At 43.8% G+C, this 24,111-nt stretch overlaps 1 long non-coding RNA gene across 1 annotated transcript in view; it reads right to left on the bottom strand.

The window, feature by feature from the left end:
• Window positions 1-3,879: 3,879 nt before the first annotated feature.
• Window positions 3,880-24,111, bottom strand: part of LOC139795485 (uncharacterized) — a 58,021-nt gene continuing 37,789 nt past the window's right edge. Inside the window, exons 2-4 of the long non-coding RNA XR_011725509.1 lie at window positions 9,531-9,692; window positions 8,250-8,307; window positions 3,880-4,136 (exon numbers count right to left, since the gene is read on the bottom strand). This is a non-coding gene — a long non-coding RNA (uncharacterized lncRNA). The remainder of the gene's footprint in view (window positions 4,137-8,249; window positions 8,308-9,530; window positions 9,693-24,111) is intronic.

The raw sequence follows: 24,111 nt of genomic DNA on the forward strand, positions 1-24,111 counted from the left end.
CCCAAATCACACAGATTTTCAGCATGGAACAATATGTACCTAAAACTCTGCAAAGTGATGTGAGATTGCAGTGATGAGGAAAATCAGAGTGATGTGTCACAAGCAATCACACATCCTGGACAGTCTTCCAGATGACAAGCAGACATTTTATCTCTCAAGAGGGCAGAAGTAATGAAAGGGCTTAATCCACTCCCTCTGCTCTCAAAAGCAGGGTCCAATTCTAGCACAGTATCATAAGAAGCATCTGTTTCATGTTGGCAATCAGTCATCCAGCACTCAAGCCACCATAAATTCATCAACCTGGAACACACCCAAGGGAGATCCTAGGACTGGAAGAGAAGGAATGTTGCTGGTCCAGATGAAGACAAAGTGACAGCTCTAGGTTGGGAAGGTCCTGAGCCTCAGTGCCAGGCCCCCTCCTTTTAAACATGTCCAACCAGACCTCATCCAAACCACACTAAAGCCATGCACACCATGCAAAAAACTCAGAACCTTTTCCTGACCCCTGTATGCAAGAAGAAAATGACTTGTCAGGGCCTCCCTGACTGCATGGTGTCTGTTTGGGCCATTTCCCAGTGCATCAGGTTTAGCAAACCTGGGAACAAGGTGCAGCTCCATGTCCATGAGGCACCCTTAGCAGGGTGAGCATCTGCATTGCCCACCCATTCCCCTGAGGTCTCTGCCCAACACAGCCCTTGGTGCCAGGCTGGGGAAAATTGGCAAGGAAAATGTCCATATGCTGGAGATGAAAAGCAACAAAGGCACCAGAACTGCAGCATGTGCTGCCTTTTGAAGCAGATCAGCTGGATTGCTCCTGCCTCTGCAAACCCAAGCTTTAATGGCAAATATTTAAAGGAGGCCAAGCCTTATCTTAGTGAGGGTAACATCAGGTACCACCCTCTGACAATGCTGGCCTCAGCTCACAGGGATCAGACTGAGCAGTTTGTCCTGGGAATGCAGCCCACTTGCTCCAATCTATGTCCTACAATAATTCCCTTTACTTAACTCAGTTTGTCCTGGGAATGTACCACCACACTTGCTCCAACCTATGTCCTTCAACAATTCCCTTTACTTAAATCAAACTACATGTGTGTATACCAACAACCAAGGAGGTTAAATTCATTAAAAACACTTAAGTTACCCAAATTTCTAATTCCTTACAGAAAAATTCTAATTTCTGTTTTCCACACAGTTTCTACATTTCTACAAGTGTTTTCTTACAAATGTTTTCTGCTCCATATTAAGTACACCCAGGATGACCCCAACCCCAAACTGAACTGGGGGGCAGCTAAGGAGAGATTCTCCCCCTCCTCTGCTTCACTCCCCATTCAGCAAGCAATAGAGCATCCTGACCTGCAAGCACCACCCAAGAGCACCCAGGGTGCAGCATGGATGCTGAACTGGAAGCCTCCCCTAGCAGCTTATTGCTTTTAGAGACACCCTCCCATATCATCACACACCTCACAGTTAGTTTTTACAGGAAACCAAATACAAGATGTTACAGAACAAAAGCTCTGAAAGGTTTTGTTTAACTTCAGGGCTTTGTGGGCCCTCTTCTAGTGCTGCCCCAAATATCTGTTATCCTCAAGCAGACTGCACGTTTGGTACATGCAGAATATTGGATTTAGAAGTCATATGTAGGGAAATTCACTGAATTTCTATTTGTATTTACTGGTTTTTTAATACAGAAAAAAGCCCTACAAGTGTTATACAAGATGGCAAATGCTTAAAGAGAGCATTCTATGGGCATTACACTGCTGTTCCCCTGGCTCAGACTGTGAGCTTTGGATCTTTTATTTTGGGATGAGATGTAAAGTATTTTCAATCATACAATCACAGAACTGGCTGGGTTGGAAGGGACCTCAGAGATCATCAAGTCCAACCCTTGATCCACTCCCGCTGCAGTTCCCAGCCCATGGCACTGAGTGCCACATCCAGGCTCTTTTGAAATATCTCCAGGGATGGAGAATCCACCCCTTCCCTGGGCAGCCCATTCCAATGTCTGAGCACCCTCTCCAGAAAGAAATTCTTTCTAATGTCCAACCTAAACCTCCCCTGGCACAACTTGAGACCTCTTGTGCCCTCTTGTCTTGCTGAGAGTTGCCTGGGAAAAGAGCCCAACCCCCCCCGGCTCCAACCTCCTTTCAGGGAGTTGTAGAGAGTGATGAGGTCTCCCCTGAGCCTCCTCTTCTCCAGCCTCAACACCCCCAGCTCCCTCAGCCTCTCCTCACAGGACTTGTGCTGGATCCCTTCACAGCCTCCTTGCTCTTCTCTGGACCTGCTCCAGCACCTCAATCTCCTTCCTGAGCTGAGGGGCCCAGAACTGGACACAGGACTCAAGCTGTGGCCTCACCAGGAGAACCACTGAGGAGTTCCTGAGCCACCTCTAACACAGGACTTGTGGGACACCATTGCCAGCTGGAAAGGGATGTAGGAGGCTGAGTAGAATACTGTTAAAGCATCTTAAATTACTCTAGATGCTCACAAACTGCTTAATTGCTTTCCAAATCTTGTTTCTTCCAGCAAAATTAACCAGCAGTTTCCTAGTTTAAAAAAAATCTCTGCCAACTAAAAACTCTATGACAAAAGATGTCATATCCAACCCCTCTCTTTCTCCTGCTTCATTTTAAAGTCAATTTTCTGCCAGGGAGAGAAAAACATTTCCTTAGCTGCTAAGTTCATTTGTGTGTTCAAAAACCTGGAACCCCCTCAGTCCATATTATTTAGCTCTGAGCTCTCACTGAAGGGCTTCACCTTCAGAAGCAAATTAAAAATCATAACCTCAGATGGATAAATCATTATCATTGTATATTTTCAGGTTTATGGATATGGATATGATGGGTCTTGGATACCTCTGTGTAAAACAGGCTGTCCCCCTTAGAAACTAAACTTTTGTCACAACTGGGTGCCCCAGTGTATTGGGTGGCAGCCTCATGTATCCAGGTAGTTTTACTATAAAAAGCAAAACCCTGTTGAAGCTGAAGGGGAAATCTGTTGCTTTCATAAGGTGATGGTTCCTGGATCCAAGTGTCACTTATTCACAGTTGCTGACATTTTTCAGGTTAAAAGTATATCATTAGGAGTATAACAGTGTCAACGTAGCAACACATAACAAGCAACAAACCCATTTCAGAGAAGCATTTCTAATGATGGATTGTTACCAATTTGAAAATACTTGTCATACTTTCTTAGGCCTGGAGTTAGGAGATATCTTCACAGGCTCCTTGACTGATTTAACAAAGCACAGACCTCTACCCCTGAGATAGCTGCCTCGAGTCTCTGCACAGACAGGAGAGAGAACAGACCCTTGTGGGGAATGATGCTCCTACCCCCATGTGGGTGCCTGCACAGGGCAAAGGAACCCAGCCATAAAAGGGCCTATTTCTACCCTTAATGATAACAGGGGTTTAGCTCAGAGACAGGAGATTTTCACATTCAGCAAGAAAGGTCCCACCAGGAATACCTGATGCCTTTGGTTTTGGTTTGGTTTGGTTTTGGGGTTTTTTGTTTGGGTTTTTTGTTTTTGGGGTTTTTTTGTGCGTGTTGTTTGTTTGTTTCTTGTTTATTTGTGGGTTTTTTTGTTTTATTTTATTTTATTTTATTTTATTTTATTTTATTTTATTTTATTTTATTTTATTTTAATTTTGATGATGATCCCAGGCACTACAACAGATTGAAAGGTCAAACAGACAAGCAGAAGGCCAAGGGCTTGGCCTAGATGATATGAGACATATTAAAGAAGCACATTCCAATCTTCACATTCTCTTCTTCTTGAAAAGCAAAAAGCAAGTATTATGATTATGATTATTATTATTTTCCAGTGTGAGCCCTTTCCCTCAACCAAGCTGAGAAGCAGAGCTGAGGGTGAGGAATAGAGGAGGGCATGGACTCCTTTCTCTGCTGGGATGTTTGTAAACAGGAAAACAAGTTTGATTTATGCTGTTAAGGAAAAAAAATTCTTTTGTCTTTGTAACTGGAAACACAGCTCTTCTGAAAGTACAAATTCCTGTGGGTGAAAGTAATTTTTCACTTTTTCATTAGGACCCAGGAATGAGATGCCTTTGAATCATGTCAGCCAGCAGAGAAACGTGTCAGATGAATTTGTGGTGTGTCAGGACAGCACCAAGCTGCAGCCACTTGAAAAAAAAAAAAAAAAAAAGGAAAAAAAAATATTAAAAGAAGTGTTAATGTCAGTTTATAAAGCACCATAGGTAAAAGTGAGACTTCGAAGTTTGGGAATTCCCCAGACTGTCTCAACTTTTCATGCCAAGAAAAATGTGGAGTATCAGAATTTTCCTCAGGATGGATGTTCCTGGTCTCAGTGCCCACCTACAACAATGACCTCATTTTTTTCAGCATTTAAGATGGGTGTGGGTAGGAAGTTAAAAAATGAAATTTTTCTTTCTCAGATTAGTATTTCAATTTACCAATGGCCCAGGAAGAAGATATACACTAAGAGGCAGCTTTTTCAAAGTAAAAATATGTAGAAGTTTGGGGCTTTTTATAAAAAAATATGATTAACTGAAAATAAAAGATGGAAATCCTGCAGCAAGTATTTCTGGGAGCTATAATTACTATTAATGTATTTTCCAGATAAATTAAATCCATGATTAACAACGTTTTTGCCAAGAACCAAAATGGTATTTAGACTGCCTTATGCCCCAATTTTTTCTATCTTGTTACATTTCCAAAGATGAGATTCTTTTACATGGAAACTTTCCCTGAAGGACAGGTGTTTATAACAGAAGTGACAATGGGAAGTTGACGATTTTCACCTTAAATTAACAAATAATGTGAGACCATTTTACAGTAACTCCCCTAAAACAAGAACATATTTTTCTTCTGATTTTTGAGACAAGTAGAGCTGTTGCTTTAAACCAATGCTTCAGGCAATCTCACACATCCATTCCCTGATCACTTGAACATTTTATATATGGGTAGTACACACATTCACTTGCACTGTATGCCCAAGGGTCAGAGCAGGGTGTAGGCTGCACAATTAGAGCTATCAAATATTTATGCACATGTATAATTCTGCTGGATATGCTTTCTTTCAGTGCTCCATTGCAAGGAACAAAGTATGTGTGTGGAGGAAAATCTGCACCATCCCCATGCAATAGCTGCAGGGAATTTTGTTCAAATAACACTACCCACCTTCTGCTGGTTTTTTAGCCCAGACTGTCCAAAAAATGGTGTGGCTTGAAAAAACAAAGGTAGCAAATCCTACATTTCTGCCTCACTCAATTCACTCCTTTTGAAACATCTATATTCTGAAGTGTGTTGGCTCTGCTTCTACTTCCTACTGATGGAACTGGATCCAGCAATTGCAGCTATGGAGATAAAGGATTTAAGAACCTGCTGCCTGGGTCACAGGTAGCTTCATACACCTTGCCAAAAGGCAATGGGTTTCCCTTTCCAGGATGAAGAGTCAGCCATAGCTGTTTCCAGATAATTTATGAAACAATTTTACAGGCTCAGGATCCCAGATTAAGGTGTGATGAGGTGGGGGAGATGTATCTGCTCTCACAGCATCTCATGATAAGGAGTCTGCAAAGGAGTGTAAGATAAAAAGGTCAGATGGGTACTGTGTGTCTTGGGACCTACTCTCAGCTCTGCATGGCTGGAGGAAAACCAAATGGCAAAAAAAACAAAGGGCAAATTACTTCTAAAAATGGGGGAGTACTTTGGTTAGTGACTGAGGAGTCCAGCTACCCCCAGGAGGGGGGAAGGGGTTAAAGCCTGGCTAAAGGACTTTCCAGGGCCACTTCATCCTGTGGATCTGCAGACCTGGGGCAATGCCAAGTGTCTCCCTAAGGTGACCATCAGGAAAGATTAAGGAAAACAAGACTATTCATATATGAGGCTTACAGACCTCAGAACCTATACTAAAGGATGTGTCTGGCCCATCAAATAAAACCAAAAAGCCTTCAGCTTGCTCTCAAGTCAGTGAACAGAACATCTCCATCCTAGACAGAAAAGTAGGTTTGCCTCCAACAGAGTTAGAAAAAAAAGGCATTTAATGCCAGCTGGTTCTAAGATGTTCTCTGGAATAACATCCATCTCATCTTTTGGGATGCACCCCTTCTGTTGTGCTCTCATCCTGCTGCTGCCTTCATTTCAGAATTAACTGTGCAAATTAATTCTTGGTCACAAGAAGCAATGGACTTTTCATTTTGGTGTCTAGCTGGGCAGGTGAACTTTTCCCCTGAAGCCAGAGTCCTAGCCCAGTCTGGCTTTGCAGGCCTTCATTTGTGATCAGCAGAAAGACTTCTTCATGGCAACAGTGTCTGCCAAAAACTTGAATATTGTGCATAGACACTGGATTTTTTAGAATGCAGAGTTACTAAGCACTGGACTGTCTTTGAAAAACCTCCAGACCCTCATCAACCCAACACTATCAACTGAATTTTCTGGGCTTTTTTTCTGAATTTTTTCTGAATTTTTCTGGGCATTTTATGAATTTTCTGGGAATTTTCTGGATTTTCTGCATACCAACCACACTCCCCCTTGAACTTTTACTGACCTGTTTTCAGGGTCAATACCCACCTAGCTGTCTGCCAGGCACATGGAGATGCCAGGAAGCACAAACAAAAGGTAAGGACACAGAGGCTCTGGTTATCCCCACTCCTGAGGAGCTGTGCTTGAGGGGGCTTCTGTAGCCCACCAGAGGAGCACAGTTGGTGTGACCAGGTCAGAGGAGCCTGGAACTTCCCAAAGCCAGGATGGATGGAGCAAGGGATAGAAACCCTCTTCCACAACACATAGATTTCCCTTCCCTCTCACAGAGAGAGCAAGATGGGACTGACTTAATCTGATAATTAACAAATCCAAGGGACCACCACTGAAGTACCATGACCAGGTCTAGAATAACCCAACCAAAACTGCTTCTTTTGGGGCTTGCACTGAAATGGGCTCTCATGTGCCTCTATGGGACCACTGCCTGAGAGGCAGAACTGGAAGCACTGCAGGAATCTTTTGGAAAAATCAACACTCTACAAAGTATCCCAAAATAGGTTTCTCTGCCAGGAGTTCCACAGCACCAGGTTGAACTGAAAATTCCTTGTTGCTATGGTTCCCACTTGCTCTAAATCTCTTTACTACTCCTTGTTGAACAGCAGCAAAGGAGAATAAAAACATATACAACACTTGTAATTGCCTGGTGCATATTTTAATATTTCTCTTTGGAGGCTGCTCTAAATTATGCAGCAATATAGCTGGCATGTTTCTCCAGTCCCTTTTCCCTAAGAGGATACATTTCACACTGCTGAAATTGGATCCTGGCTGTACGAATCACACATTTGAATATTTTTTTCAGTAGCAGATGTGTCACATGCAATGTATTATAACTCTAGCTGTAAAAATTAAGTGGCATTTGCATTCATTAAGCATACATGAAATTTAATTCCATTAGGTCCAGCAGCATTAAGGTCTGCCTATTGCTGGTGATGTTATAGCTTAAGGACATGGTATCTTCTGTCTAGATTCTGTTTCCTAACCTAATAAAGCCAGGAATTAAATCCTGGATTGATGCTTCTGCAAACCCAAGACACTGAGCATACAACATGAAAGCTGTAGATGTCAATGATTTATATTCAACATTTTCCAAAATATGAATTTATCAAAGAGGTTTAACAGATTAAGCAAACTACAGGCACCATGCCCACAGCAAAAGAAATTTAAAAGACAACAACACCATCAGCTGAAGCCAAACCTCACTCCTAATCTTCCTGCTTTGTTACAGATACAATACAGAAGAACTGTTAACATTTCATCAAGGCTACTTAAACAATCTAAAGCTCACAGTCAACTTCCCAGAAACACTGATCTGCACAATCCCCCAGCAAAATCACACTTTACTTTTTTTATTTTTTCTTTTTATGTTTCTTAGTTTATGTAGGAATTAGGTAAAGAACAGGAAGGCAAAACATAAAACATTTTCAGTTGCAGCTTTGATGTGTTCTGCTGAAAGTATAGTTTGGATGCACAAGTGCAAGCCCAACTCATCAAATAAACCAATCTGGACAAATCACTTCAGTCTGCATGAAAACATGACAAGAACACAAGACTGCCCTCCTTACTTCTCCAAAATCCAATCTATCAATTAAGCAGCATGAACTGAATTTTTACTGGCAGTTTCTGTGAGATAAAAGAAGGTGCTAGTGTAAATTTTACTCCAAATTTCAAACTTAATTTCCCCCTTAGTTCCCAACTATCAAATTAACAGAAGTTCAGGAAGTAAAAGTGCTCACCATCTAAAACCTTGGATTTCTTCTTGATTCTCAGAGTCATCATCAGGAGCCACTCCTCCTGTTGGAAGTACAAGCAAAATGTTTATTTCTATTGGGCTGAAAAATAAATCTATTTCTATAGAGATGAGAGAACAGACAGTTTCAATACCTTATTTTCCTATAAGTAATTTTCCAGTGGTCTGAGAGGTTATTTTTCAGAAATCAGACTTCACTGATATGTCTACAACATGAATTCAATGGCTTCAGTGTCCACCACAGGCAAGATATTATTCTTTTTCCTTTTCAAGGACTCTTTATGGAGAATCTTATTTTTGTTTCACTTTAAAATGTGCTAAGTGTAATTATTTTATTTGTGTATATATAAATGAAACAAAAATGAAAATATAAAATAAAACTAAACTCATGGCAGCTCTATTTCCATTTCCAACTATTCTGTCAAAGCCTTAAAAAATCTCTCATACTACCAAGATAGGCTTTGAGATTCTTCAGATCTAAGCTAAGTCACCTGTATCTTTCTCCACAGCCAAAGGAGAGAGACAGGAGCCCTCAGAAAACAATTCAGCTCATCTTAAGAAGCTTAAATAAGAGAGCTGAGCCCTTTTGGAGGACCCTGTTTCTCTCTAGGAGACCATGGACTGGACAGCTTAGATCACTAAACTCTTAGAAAGCTCAACTTGACTGAGATCTCACTTGTTATCTACTTTAACTCCAATCCCCTTTGAGAGCCCAGACTCAGCAGTATGCTTCCTATTAATTTATTGCCACATTGTGGAAAGAAGCTGTACATCCCTCTTTTTATGAGTCAACATAAACCATTTCATCTACAACAAATTACACACAGGGGATGACTTAGTAACAAATGGTCCAGGCTGCTTTGTATCCCACTTAGAGAAAAAGCCATAATGTACAGTCCCAGACATATTTTGGAAGAAATTAAAAAAATATTTTTTTAATGGAGTTGGGAAAAAAAAAAAAAAAAGTGATATTTCATTTTCTGTTTTCTCATTGTCATGTTTTCACATTGGTGTCTGCCTGGAACTTGGCAGCCCTCAAAATATGAGCCTATTTTTATGACACTTAAAGCAGGAGAAGTGCAGAAGGCTGTGATCAGAGGATCTTTGCACTGTGGAAGTGCTACAAACAAAAGGCTCTTCAGGGGAAGCTGAGTCTGGCCCTGACTCCAGCTTCTTTGCAGGGCTGATCTGCTCCAGCTGATCCCAGCCTTTCCACCATGGAAATCAGTGTCAGATGTCAGAAAATGCATAAAAACATTTTCCTCACCGTGGTGTGGACTCCGAGCTAGGAAATATTTTGGGACAAGATGGTAGTGGAGAGAAGGAAGATTTTCCATGGGTTCTCATGGCCCAACGTAGGAAAATACTCTTCATTTACAGAGTGAACTTAAATTCCTTCATCATCTCTCTCTGGCCCAGCACAGAGTTCCTGCAAAGAGAGAAATGTGCTCAGTGTAAACCACTTCCCAGTGGAGTCCCTCATTATTAATGCAGACAGCTCTATAGGGAGAAACCCATGACATTTAGCAGCAAGAACCATTAATGAAAACACTGCTAATGAAGTCAATCTGCAAGCCATGAAATGGCCTCTCAACCTTTTTTTTTTATTTTTTATTTTTCCCCTCTGCATTTCTGCATCTCTGGAAACATTTTCTTCGGGTCAATCTTTTTTTGGCACCAAGACACAGGTTTGCTTGGAGGGGGGCATCAGTTTTTGGCAAACTGGTCATCTTTGAGAGGATAAACTATTAAAGCACTGTGGAAATACATCAGAAAATATATTAGGTAGGAAAGCAACTAAATGACAAGGCTGAGGGAGACTCCAATAACTGGCTGTAGGCTTGGAAGTTTCCAGCAGCACTGGTCCCAAAGTTGCAATGAAGTCCCTGCTTTGCTATGTATTCAGTGGTTGAGTGGTTCATTTCCTTAAATCTTGCAAGTTTTTCATGCTTATAACTCATATTGTTCATATTTATGGCACATTTGTATGATGGGGATCCACTTAGCTGATGCAAAAAGCCTAATCCAACAATTCTGCTAAAAATTTCCCTACTCCTTTAAACCATTTATATCTCAGCATAATGGATTGTATTTACTACAGACAACTGATAAAATGACTCAAACTGGCAATGAAAATCCCTCTTTTCCCTTTTTCCTGAGGCATTTTCATTTCCACAGCTGAACGTTGAGGGATTTTCTTTGGAAAAAGCTATGGGTACCAGGGAGAGGTCACCCATGTCATGGGTCGTGTTTGTAAGTTATAAGGGAATCAAGTAGCTTTCTACTTCATTCTCAGGGCTACAAAAATCTGTATTTTATGAATGTGTTCATATTAAGCCCTCCCACAATTGTGAATAAAGTCAAAATCCTTTATTGAAACTGCTATATGTAAAACATATATAAAAATTCAGCATGTTATTGGTGTTTTAAAAAAATAATACTACTCTACTCACAAACCTTATCTTCCTTATGACCTCATAGAACTCTGGCTCTCATGGCCTAAAGTCCCCCATCACAGAATTATACAAGAGTCAAGGTTGGAAGGGACCTCTGGAGGTCACCTTGGCCACCCCCTTCTCAAGCAGGGCTACCTAGAGCCATGCATGATGATTTTTTAATATCTCCAAGGATGGAGTCTCCAGAAGCTCCCAGGGCAACCTGTGCCAGTGCTCAGTCATCCTCACAGTAAAAAAAAAAAAAAAAAAAAGTGTTTCCTGATGTTGAGAAAGAACCTCCTGTTTAAATACACTATTTAAACTGTACATCAACCCTCATTTGTACTCAGTAACATCATCCTGGCTTGCCAGTGCATTCCTTTTCCCATCAGCTTGGAAACAGATTCAGGTTTTTACCCTGAAAAGGCAAAATTACGACGTGTCTGGGTTTTTTTTCTCAGCATAGAGTGGCAATTCCACACCATGTGGCAAGAGATGGCAATAAAAAAGGAGGCATCATCTCCCCATTCAGCAAAGAAGTGGAGGCACAGAGAGACTGTCACCAGCCCAAGCCTGTTCCCTCTTCCCTGTACTTGGCAAAAAGAAGGAAAGAGTACTGAAAATGTTCACACCAGGCAGTAGCAGCCAGCCAGGGATGGGTGGGGAAAAGCAAAGCAAAGCTGTTTCTTGCTGAAGTGTTAAGAAATAAATGCAAGCCCAACAGACAGACAAAAATGTAACCAGCATTTCAGAACACTGCTCTTTTTTACCTTGGAAAACTGCAACCCCAGCTTGGCAGCTGGCACTGGGGGAGGCCACTGGTAGGTCCTGGAATCCATGGGATGCTGGTGGGACCAGCAAGGATTTGCTGTGGATTATCCCTGTGCTTCTGACTGTTACTTACTGTGCAGGACACATCCAATGTTCTGCCTGGGTGGATGGATTTCACTGTCATGCCTGATCAAAAGTGTTGCCTTGGAGCAGTCTTAGCTTGAGAGAACCCCAAGTAGTTTTATAAGTGAGAAATCACCCCAAGGTGACACTTGAGAGGAACAACATGAAAGTGTCCTCATCTCTCTCGAGTCCCTGGCTACTTCAGAAGCTCACAAACAAAGCCCAGCTCTGTGAGCTGGTACTCCAAGAGTAAAAGGACCCTTATGCCCTTGCTCATGCTTTAGCAGTGCTTCCTAAGCAGAAAACTAACTAAAAATGCTGACTCCAGTCATGAATACTGGAGTTTTAAACGAAGATCATTAAGTAAAAGATTTATTTTAATGATATTCAAGTAGAGAGAAAAATATGTAAGCCAGTGAGCTCACTCTGACAAACCCAGGGAGAAAACAACAGCACAGAAATATCACTTCAGGACTGATAGAATCATAGAATTTTTAAAGGCTGGAAGGGACCTTTAGGATAATCTTGTTCCATCCCCCCTGTCATGTGCAGGGACACCTCCCACCAGCCCAGGTTGCTCCAAGCCTCATCCATTCTGACCTTAAAAACTTCCTGGGATGGATGGGGCTTCCGCCACCTCTCTGGGCAACCTGGGCCAGGGTCTCACCACCCTCATGGGGAAGAACTTCTTCCTCACATCCAACCTCAATCTCCCCTCCTCCAGCTGGAATCCATTCCCCCATGTCCTATCCCTACCTGACAGCCTCAAAAGTCCCTCCCCAGCTTTCTTGTAGCCCCTTCAGCCCCTGGAAGGCCCCAATAAGGTCCCCTGGGAGCCTTCACCTCTTCAGAATAACCCCAACTCTCTCAGTGTCTCCTCATAGCAGAGGTGCTCCAGCCCTCTGATCATCCTCCTGCCCCTTCTCTGGACACTCTCCAGCACCTCCACCTCTTTCTTGGCACAGGGAATCCAGAACTGGACGCAGGACTCCGGGTGGGGTCTCAGGAGAGCAGAGCAGAGGGGGAGAATCCCTTCCCTCCACCTGGGCCACCCTTCTCTTGATGCAGCCCAGGATCCTTTGGCTTTCTGGGCTCCAAGTGCACACTGACAGCTCACCCTGAACTTCTCATCCCCCAGCACCCCAAAGTCCTTTTCCTCTGGGCTCTGTCCAGGCTGTACCAGTGCTTGGGATTGTCTTGACCCAGATGCAGGACCCTGCACTTGGTCTTGAACTTCATGAAGCTGGCATGGACTCACCTCTCCAGCTAGCCCAGGTCCCTCTGGATGGCATCCTTTGATATCCAGTGATACCAAGGCTCTGTACACATAAGTTACACACAGAGTAGTTCACATACCCCCCCACACACAGGATGTCCCCCTGAGCAATGCAAGCTGTCATTCCCCAAGGATTTTCCTTCAGCTGCAAGGAAATGTCTCCACAGGGCACAGAGGTGTGGAGCTGAGATGCCTGGGCAGAGTCAGCCACAGCACAACCAGCCCAGGGCAACACAGCAGCTCTGCCAAAAACCCTCCTTTTGTTTAAGAAATCCCTTAAATTTTGTTTAAGAAACCTTCTGAGCAGAGCTCTTCTGAAGGCAGGGGAGAGTCCTCAGGGAAGATATCAAACAAGGCTGCTTGGTTAGGAGCAAGAAGAGCTTCACTTCTAAGCCAATATCCATCAGAAAGAAGCAAAGCAGACCACCTCCTCCTTTTCCAACCAGGTCAGTGCTCCTGGAGGACACTGCAGACACTGAAATGGCCTCTCTGCTTTCACACAGGTGGTACAATACTTATTTTGCCCACGTGGATCCTTGCAAAGTCACTAAATTTATCTTTTCTCATCAGCCATCTCCAAACCCTTCTGTGGCATCAAGTAAGCCAATTGATTTCTCTTCATTTGCTGTGCTAAAAATGGGAGAAAAAAGCTATTTCCTCTTGGTTTTCATCCACAGGGAAGAGGACCAACAGACTTTGCAACCCAGAATTATTTTTTCTGAGGTCTTTGAAAGATCCAGTGCTGCCAAACACTTAGAAATAGTTTGTGAAGTTCTCCAATGAAATGGGTTTTTATCAGAAAGTAGCAAGTGACTGAAACAAGTGTTTTGCAGGGAAACAGAGCAACGCTGCCAGAATTTTTGTCAGGCAAGATTTTTCATCTCTAGCACGTGATTTATGGTCAAAACCCAAGAGGAACTTAGAGTCCACAATAGCCTAAAGTCCCGGGCTCTCACAGGCCTGAACTTATGATCCCTGTGTACTAGGCAGGTACCATAAATCACTAAGCTATTAACTACCTAAGAAAGTCAGCCTCTCACTTCCACAGGTTGGCACTGCTCCATTTTGCATTTAAAAAAAATTAAAAAGAAGAAAAATTAAAAAAAAAAAAAAAAAAAAAAAAAAAAATTAAAAAAAGATTGTGAAGGAAATCCCTGATATTTCTGTGGTCAGAGCACTTTTCTGGAATGTGGGAGGCCAGCAATGTCAAATCTTTTTCACCTGATGTGAGTTGATTGATGAACTGTTGGCTCTGCTAAGTGAGGATGTCTCTGCATTTTGCTCCCTAAAAACAGAAGGAACTTATTTTCAGCCCTATATGGAAGAGAAAAGGGTTTGTTGGTTTTTTTTGTGACCTCACAGCTGTGGACAACTAGAAAATTCTCTCTCACCCAGCTGCTAGAGATGACTCAGGCCTGTGAGAAAACCATAATTTTCTTCTGGGACACTCAAATAGCTTCCAGGTGAGCAGCAGTGCAGCACAGAATGGGCACACTCTGGGCTGCAGGAGCTTCTAAAGCAAACCTGGATCAAATGAGGCTCCTTGGAGTTTGGGAGCAGCCATCCCAAAGGGATTTAAAGGGACTCTGAGGGAGAGAGCTGCAGGAGCTGTGAGGTTGCAGGGCTCTTTAATAGGGCTCTACTGCTTCATGCTCAAGGGGAATCAGGAATGAGATATTGTTTTTAAAAGCAGCCAGCTTCTGATAAGGTCTACAGAATGAGAGATTTGTTGCAGAGGGGCTGCAAGTTGTTTTTTTTTTGCAGTGTGGGTGGATCTAGGTCCCACTTTAGTCTTAAATCAAATGTGGGATTCAAGAGTAGATTCTATTCTACTGCTTTCTCTCCCCTTCCCACAGGTTAACTGGGGGCCAACACACAACCAGTTATTGTTTCATGTAATCAGCAATAAAACTGCCTGTCTGGATCACTTAAATATCAACAATAGGACATGATTTAGATGTTCTTGCTCCTGCTTTTTCTGAAACCACAGGGAAGCACAACCACCATGTCAAAATTGCTCTTGGGGCCAGGGTTTGGGCAAAGTGGAATGAACCAGGAGACCTCAGATTCAGCTGTTTCTGAGTTGTGTCACTGCAAAGAGAGTGTGCACATAAATCTATGTGTAGATCCCAGATAAGGCAGGAACAATTGCCTGCAGCCTGGAATTTTTTGCCTTTGAGCATCCCAGAAGGGCTGGAAGGATGGGCAAAAGGAGGAGGCTGCTGCCTGGAGCCTGTGGGCAACAGATTTGCAGAGCATTTTCCCAGGTGAGCAGAGCTGGAGGACTGTGGAGCACTAAACTTCTCAAACTTTCCCCAAAGTGGCTGAAATCTCTTCCTTCTCTTCAAGTTGAAGCAAACCTCCCTTGCCAGGCCCTGAGCATCAGATCTCTGAAATGATCAGGTCTCAGACCCCACCAGCTCCAGGAGGGAAAGATCTCATTGCTCTGGCAGCCACTCATCAGGCAGAGGAGTATATCATACCTTGATGGTCACTGTCACTCTTGTCCCTTCACTCTTTCACCCCATTTCTTCAAGCAGACACAGAAAAAATTAAAATATAAAGAAAAAAAAATCAAGGAAACCAGTAACTTTACTAAAACTACCTGCTTCACCTCTAGCTGCAGGATATTCTACTGAGATAGTATTCCCTCTGCAGATTAAAAGTCAGCTGCACAGCTCTCTAGGATAGAATAAAACTGAGCCCCTCCAAGAAAAATGCACCTGGGTGCTCCCAGATCTCCTGATAACTGAACTAGGTAGAGAGCTGGGAGAAAACCTTAGGAAAATAAATGCTGATTTACATTTTCCAGACAGTCCCCACCTCCATCACCCCCAAGCAAGAGCACCAAGCTCCCCCAGCCTTCCTCCACCATTTACTTATCCTTTTCTTGAAGACTTTAGATGGCTGAATGCCCACCATTCCTCTGAAATGCCAGTGACAGCTGCTCCTCCCCTCTCACTCCTTGAAATCCTGGCTTTTCCAAACATGAAATACCATTTTCTCCAGAAAACTTCCTGTGAACACACAAGAACTCTTCGACTTGGGAGTTGGGCAGAAATCCTCTGGGATGTAAATGCCTTCACTTCAGGTGTGCTGCCTGACAGCTGAAACACAATCAGAGGAAACATGAAATTATCCAACTATGTTTATCTGCACATGCTGTTTAGCTTGTGGCCATCATCACAGTAGATAAAACTCTCAAGTCTCATTAGAAGAGACAGGTAAACAGGTTTAGTTTAAAATGAGAATATCAAGCACCTCTAGTATTTCCCCTGTGACAAATTGTATGTGCTTTTGCATATGCCTCTGACAGGCAGTGCTGGCATATTTTAAACACTAAGCTGCCACATTCAGAGATTGGTAAATTAAATAATTGTTCATTAGTTGCCATAGCAATGCAGATGCAATCCCAGTGAACAAAGAAGGAATGGGGTAGGGGAGAGAAAACAGAACAAATGCTGACAGGAGCAAGGCCCTGCATTGATTTCTGTTAATATATTTTTATTTATTGAAATCCCTTGACTGCAACATCTTCTTCCACGTTCATTAGTGTTTCACCTAACTGCAAAGGGAGATGGCAGGCACTCTGACACAGCCCAAAAGATCCAAATCCTGAGCTGGAGCAAATTGGTGTAGCTCTATTGACTCTGGCAGGGAGCAGCCAGCTTACAGCAGCTGGAGAGCTGCCAAAAAAAAAAAAAAAAAAAAAAAAAAAAAAAAAAAAAAAAAAAGCATCTAATTCTTCTTAGCTTCTACAGCAACTGGATATTACTGCATCCTCTGCCACTTTACAACTTCTTACAGCAATGGTCTTCAGTGAAGAAGCACAGCCAGGGAGAAATTTGCTTTCCCAAAGCCAGCTGGTGGGTTTAGCTGTGTAAGTGTCATTAATTTCCCTGGCAGCTATAGAGCTCCAGTCTTCTAGTCAGGCTTGAGAATCTCATCCATAATCCCTTTGCTGCTGCTAAGAGAAACAGCATGGGGTTAAGACCAGTGCTCATCAGGCAAGGTTTAAGCAGAGGGGGTTGTGGCACCTTCTCCTTTGTGTCCTCCTGCTGGGTCACCTGGGCATGAAAGCAGCAGAATCCACCTGCAGGAGGAGGAATAAGAGAGAGGGAGGGAGGGAGGACTCTGCCCTCCTTTGGGTCACTGGCATACATGGGGGGGATGGATTCCATCTGGAGGAGGGGAGATTGAGGTTGGATGTGAGGAAGAAGTTCTTCCCCACGGGGGTGGTGAGACCCTGGCCCAGGTTGCCCAGAGAGGTGGTGGAAGCCCCAACCATCCTTGGAAGTTTTTAAGGCCAGGCTGGATGGGGCTTGGAGCAACCTGGGCTGTGGGAGGTGTCCCTGCCCATGCAGGGGGGTGGAACAAAATGATCTTAAAGGTCCCTTCCAACCCTGAAAGTCCTGTGATCCTGCTGACCACCTGTAACTTAGGGAAGGTAGGTACTGGGGTACTGTGTACCCTAAGTACATTTGGGCAGGTTGGTTTCTCCTCAGAGAAGTGGGTGGTGGGGCCCCAGCAAGGTGTGTGTTTTGCCTTTGGTGGGTGATCAGCTCCTGGTCACAGGGGTTTGGCAGCAAGGGGTCTGCATCCTGAGCCCAGAGAGGCAGTAACTGCTGTGAGCTGTGAGCTGAGAGGAGAATAGGAAAGAAAAAGTGACTAAATCACATCCTCCTTTCCCATCTGAAACCCGAGGGGGATTGCTTCTTGATTTCTTTACTTCTTAGTCCTGTTTCTGGCTCTTGGAGCAGCGGTCATGACTTCTTAATGGCTTTGTGTGATGAAAACCTTTGACAAGAGCATGTGTCACAGAGAGCAGAGTGGTGAGCCATGGCTTTCATATATATGTTAACCAGGCTTTACAGCATTCCAGGGGCTGGGTGATACAGGAGTAACTCAGTTAAGCTGCAGCCAAGTACACGGTTCCTGTGCTGCAGCAAAGGAGATGGAGGAGCCTGGGACTGGAAGGGGAGCAGCAGCTCCAGGGCATCCCCACAGCACATGGCTGGGACACTGGTGGGGACAGTGCTGCTGGGGAAGAAAAAACCTTCTCAGCCACATAAGTGAGAATTTGGGACAAGTTGAAGCACTGAAGAACATCAGCTCCTTGCTGCCAGAGAGCCAGATTTGCCCACGAGTAAAATTCACCCAGAGACACAAACACAAAGTGAATTTTCTTTTCCCTGGGATTCCAGCTATTCCCTCCCTCCCCATACAGGAGGAGTCTCTGGCTGGTGTAAATCTGCCTTTGAATGAGACTCCACAGAAGACTGTTTGAAAATCTGACTTTAGAAGTCCTAGTTTCCACCAAGACAGCAGTTGTCTTACACAGAAAATGACAAAAAACTCTGCATCTGTCCACAACTGCAGTGTTTAAGGAGAGCTACTATATAAATGTCTGTTGGTTTTTTGTTGGTTTTATTTTTAATTTACTGTTTTCCGTAGAGGCTAAAAAAGTATCATCTACTATAACAGAATCTTCAGAAAAGCAGAGCAGAATAATAAGAAATCAAACATTTCTGAGGCTAACTTAGAGCCATGTATTGGATTTCTATTTCTAGGTTTCAATTAGAGTAACATGATTTGTAAAAAGCTGAACAGGTAATCAAACTGTAATCAGCAAATCTTAAAAAAAAAATGAGAGAAAAGATTTAAACAACAAGCTATACAGATAGGAGAATAGAAATAAATTCACTTTTACAGCCCCATGGGAAAATTTAGATGTAATCAATTCAGGGTAAAATGTAATCAAAAGACAGAGCAATGGCATTGGGGACAAAATCAGGTATATAGGAAATCTTTGAGAAATATTCCTATGAGAACACAGTAAGATCATTGTTATTCTGCTCATATAGTTGAGTCATATCAGTAAGGATTTCAAATAAATGTATCATCTGACTTATGGGGGGGAAAAAAATAGGCTCATGTTCTCCCCCTACCCAAGTAACTCCCAGCTTAGGGGGGTTAAAGACCATGACAACCACTTCACATTCCAAATATTTCTATCCCCAAAATAGTAACTGGATTATCAGTTCTACTTTATCTAAATCTTAACTCCTCACTGGCCTGACACATAATTTTGGTTGAAAATGATCTAGAAATTAAGCATAACAAGACTTAGAAGAAGGATGGAGAAAGATAAAAAACATTCAGGGTTTTCTTTTACTGGAAACACATACTGAGCTCCCTGAGAAAGAAAAACTATTCAGTAAGGCAAATAATCCATGATTAAAGTCAATCTTGTCATTCATAAGGAACATTATGTTAATGTACACTACAAACAGAAAATGATATAAAACTGCATGAACTACTCTATACTTCTTATAACCAAAAGATTGTACAGGTCCCTCAGAAAACACCTGGGAAATGCAAACCACTGAAAGGTGACGTGAGGAAAAGACATGAAACATCACAAAAACGGAAGAGGCTGATGTAGCTCAGAAAGCATTACATTTGATTGGAAAAGTGTGCAAAGCTCAAGCCTAAAATGCCAGGAGATAATTGAGGATGATTGAGTCCATCATCAGCAAGTTTGCAGATGACACTAAGCTGGGGGGAGTGTGGATCAGCTGGAAGGCAGGAGGGCTCTGCAGAGGGACCTGGACAGACTGGAGAGTTGGGCTGATCCCAACGGGATGAGGTTCAACAAGGCCGAGTGCCGGGTCCTGCACTTTGGCCACAACAACCCCATGGGGAGCTCCAGGCTGGGCACAGAGTAGCTGAGAGCAGCCAGGCAGAAAGGGACCTGGGAGTCTGGATTGACAGGAAGGTGAAGAGGAGCCAGCAGTGTGCCCAGGTGGCCAAGAAGGCCAATGGCATCCTGGGCTGGCTCAGGAACAGCATGGCCAGCAGGTCCAGGGAAGGGATTCTGCCCCTGTGCTCAGCCCTGGGGAGGCCACAGCTTGAGTCCTGTGTCCAGTTCTGGGCCCCTCAGCTCAGGAAGGAGATTGAGGTGCTGGAGCAGGTCCAGAGAAGAGCAAGGAGGCTGGGAAGGGATCCAGCACAAGTCCTGTGAGGAAGGGCTGAGGGAGCTGGGGGTGTTGAGGCTGGAGAAGAGGAGGCTCAGGGGAGACCTCATCACTCTCTACAACTCCCTGAAAGGAGGTTGGAGCCAGGGGGGGGTTGGGCTCTTTTCCCAGGCAACTCTCAGCAAGACAAGAGGGCACAAGAGGTCTCAAGTTGTGCCAGGGGAGGTTTAGGTTGGACATGAGAAAGAATTTCTTTCTGGAGAGGGTGATCAGACATTGGAATGGGCTGCCCAGGGAAGGGGTGGATTCTCCATCCCTGGAGATATTTCAAAAGAGCCTGGATGTGGCACTCAGTGCCATGGGCTGGGAACTGCAGCGGGAGTGGATCAAGGGTTGGACTTGATGAGCTCTGAGGTCCCTTCCAACCCAGCCAATTCTATGATTCTATTCTATGATTCTATGATAAATTAAGTAAATCCTTCACTGCAAACTGCAGATTATAGACTGCATTTCAGTTACTGGGTTTTTTATCTGCCAGCACACAGCAGCACAGTTACTGGGGCAGCTACTCAGTCAGTGGCAGCTGTTACCAAGCCAGGACTCAGCTCATGGACCAAACACCACCAAATAAATAACTGGATACCAAGGGCATGCAAGCAGAAACAAAAGGCACCTGGCAGGTGGATCAGATACTCCCAGACCTTTGGAAACAGCATACAGCACCTTCACAGCCATGCTACAAGTCCAGCCAAAGGCCAAGCAAAAAACCAAATAATTAAAAAATTAGTGTTTCAAACTTCCACCTGAGCAGAGAGCATTTTCTCAGGATAGTAAATACACACTTTGGCACTTGTGGTAGTGAGAATAAGCAGGGATATTGCCACAAGGATGGTCAGATCTGCTAACTGTGTGAGACCAATCCCTGGGGACTTTTCCAGTGCAGGAACAAGTTCAGCCAGTGGTCTCAGGCTGCTCTGCATTGGACTTCTGTGGTCACTGCCCCAGATATAAATAGCTCCTTTCCATCACTACCATTCCCTGAGGGCTCCTTGGTCTGCAATGTACCCCTTCCCTGCTCCTTTCCTGGTCTATCTCTGCCTTTACAGTGGCTCCAGGTCATGCTGTAGCCTGCAAATGCAGGAGGAGGGAATTTGTGGCTGAGAATTACCCTTGTCCACATCAGACCTATTTTCCAGATAAATACAGGGTTGTCTCATGAGTAAATGCCAAGGTTTTCATTTCAATTTAAAACCAAACCAAAAACCCCAACCTAATTTCAAACCAGCTTTGCTGCTGTGAGTTCTGAACATGTCCTGGAGTACTGTACCTGTATGTTTAAAACTGATTAAAACTGTTTAAAACTCATTGTGCAAGGACACAGAGCTGCAGGGAAACCTTGGGGATAAGGAGTGGGAAAAACACTGCCAGGAAGAGGAAGTGAAAGTGAAAAATAAGGAGAAATATTTCTCCCTAAAGCCTAAGTTTCATGCTGTCCTCATAACTGCAGGAGGTAGCACTTTTCAGGCAGAAATCCACTTGTCCAAGTTGCCAGAATTCCTTCAAAACTCTGTTATGATAATGATGAAGTTCTCTGGGTGGAGCTTTCAAACTTTCAGAAGGAAAAGGAGAGAATTTGCAGAAGAGAGATGAAAATTCCCTGGTTGACACATGGAAGGAAGACATTGTTTAAATGGCCTTTACAACTGATGTATTGATTATGGGAAAAGCAGCAGGCAGAGCAGGGCTGTCCTTGGTTTGACTGAGGGTGGGGAAATGTCCTCTCTTGTACCACCAAATGCAGGAAGTGCCCCAATCCCTGGGAAGCTGTCCCAGATGCAAAACCATTTTTAAGGAGAAATTTCCACATGAAAGGATCACACTGCTAAGAATAAATCCTGCTCCTCTCTCAGTCCCACTTTCTCTGAGTAAATGCAGAGACCAGAAGGCTTTTGCTTCAGCTGTAGCAGAGTATTACATGAACATGCTTTTTAAAACTTGTGTTCTAAATGCTAGGAAAGCAGAAGTGAAGAACAGGTTAAAAGCACTCAGAAAGACCACAAAAAAGCTCAAGAGCCAACAAGGGCTCTAATACAAATCAGAAGAAATGCATATATAATACATATAATGTGTGCAAGTTCACAGAATCACAGAGTTATAGAGAAGTTGAGAGAGTTATAGAGAAGGAAATGAGCTGGAATCATGGATGTGCTGGAAGAGCCAAAGTCAGATTTTGCTTAAAATCAGATTGAAGCTTCGTGTGTCAGGGGTTAAATTCTGTCTTACAAAAACTTTCCAGGATCTTAGGCCTCAACAGAAAAAAATCATGACACCAGCTATTGGTAAAAAGATTTTGCCAGCATGGCAAAAAGTTCACCTGAATAAAAAGTTGAGGTGTGCTGGATAAGCAGTGTGTGTTGCCCAAACCAAGATGTGTTTGGGAAGTTCACTCACAAAGACAACACTGGGGAGGGTGTTTTTTCCAAGCTAAAAAAAGAACCCTTCTATTGATTTTCTTCCCTTTAAAGCCATCACATGCCTCCCACATTTCAAAGGAAACTGTCCATCCTACAAAATAAATCTCGTGGGTTTTCTGCTGTTGCTTTTCCCTGGGTCTCTGTAGGGGTGCAGTTACACACTGGGCAATGTGTATACAGCACTGGGTAATGTGTGTACAGCAGGGCAGCACATGGCTCAGCCAGGGCAGGGATAAAACCCCTGCAGGAAGGCAGGAAAACAGGCAGGAAGGCAGGCAGGTTGTCCTTGCTGCTAACAGCAACTGCAGAAAAGAGATTCAGAAGCACAAATGAAACAAACCCCTGCTGAAGACACTGAAGAACTGCTCAGGCACTCTTAAGAAATCAACCTGTGGGAAGGTGGGTAGTGACACATCCCAATCCAGACTCTACCTAAACTGGTGGCCTTCCTCTCCTTCCCCTGACCCCACAATCTTCCTGTTTGTATTTTTTCTTCTTTTGTGTTTTCTTCTTTCCTTGTATTTTCTTTTCTTCTTCTACACAAACTGCTCTTGGCCTTCTGAGTAGATTTACAAGATCTACTCCTGACCTCCTTTTCCATTCTTACTATTGCAGCTCTCATCGAAAAACTGGGCACAACTAAAATGCTCAGAAGCAGAGCAGCAAGGTCCTCTAATGAGCTACATCAGTGAGCAAACCTTCCCCAGCCTCACCCTGCCCTGGTTTCAGTTTCTTTGGCATTCAGGTCAGGAGCAAGCTCTCAAAGGAAGAATCCTGAGCTCACTCCTGAAGCAAAGACTCCAGAACCAAGCTCTTGAATTTAAAGTGCACAGCAGCCCACGGAGAAGCAAACCAAGGACATTTTTAACTTTTAGGGAAGAAAAGAAACTCACTCGTCCTACTTGGAGACTTAAAGCTTGGAGTAAAAAATTCTGATTTGGCATCAATGCTGCTGGCATGACAAAAGCTAACAATAAAATGAGGCCACAGCTTGAGTCCTGTGTCCAGTTCTGGGCCCCTCAGCTCAGGAAGGAGATTGAGGTGCTGGAGCAGGTCCAGAGAAGAGCAAGGAGGCTGGGAAGGGATCCAGCACAAGTCCTGTGAGGAAGGGCTGAGGGAGCTGGGGGTGTTGAGGCTGGAGAAGAGGAGGCTCAGGGGAGACCTCATCACTCTCTACAACTCCCTGAAAGGAGGTTGGAGCCAGGGGGGGGTTGGGCTCTTTTCCCAGGCAACTCTCAGCAAGACAAGAGGGCACAAGAGGTCTCAAGTTGTGCCAGGGGAGGTTTAGGTTGGACATTAGAAAGAATTTCTTTCTGGAGAGGGTGCTCAGCCATTGGAATGGGCTGCCCAGGGAAGGGGTGGATTCTCCATCCCTGGAGATATTTCAAAAGAGCCTGGATGTGGCACTCAGTGCCATGGGCTGGGAACTGCAGCGGGAGTGGATCAAGGGTTGGACTTGATGAGCTCTGAGGTCCCTTCCAACCCAGCCAATTCTAGGATTCTATGATTCTTATCAAGGACAAGAGAAAAGGACAATGTGGTCAACTTGAAGATCACACTTGTCCAAAGAGGTTACAAAGAAAGTGGCAACAAAAATTAATAGTTTTGGGTTTCCAAACCCATTTACTTCTTGCATCTGGCAGAACTTTGTAGCTTTTCACTCTTTTATCTCTCAGCTGTTCCCCATCCCTGCAAGACAACCCAGACACATCAGGTGCCCACATGTGCACAGAGCTCCCTCAGGGCTCTGCCAGGTCTGTACAGACAACCCCACCAGCCAGCAGGCAGGATT

This window comes from Heliangelus exortis, chromosome 3 (genome assembly GCF_036169615.1).
Source record: "Heliangelus exortis chromosome 3, bHelExo1.hap1, whole genome shotgun sequence".
Classification (NCBI taxonomy): domain Eukaryota; kingdom Metazoa; phylum Chordata; class Aves; order Apodiformes; family Trochilidae; genus Heliangelus; species Heliangelus exortis.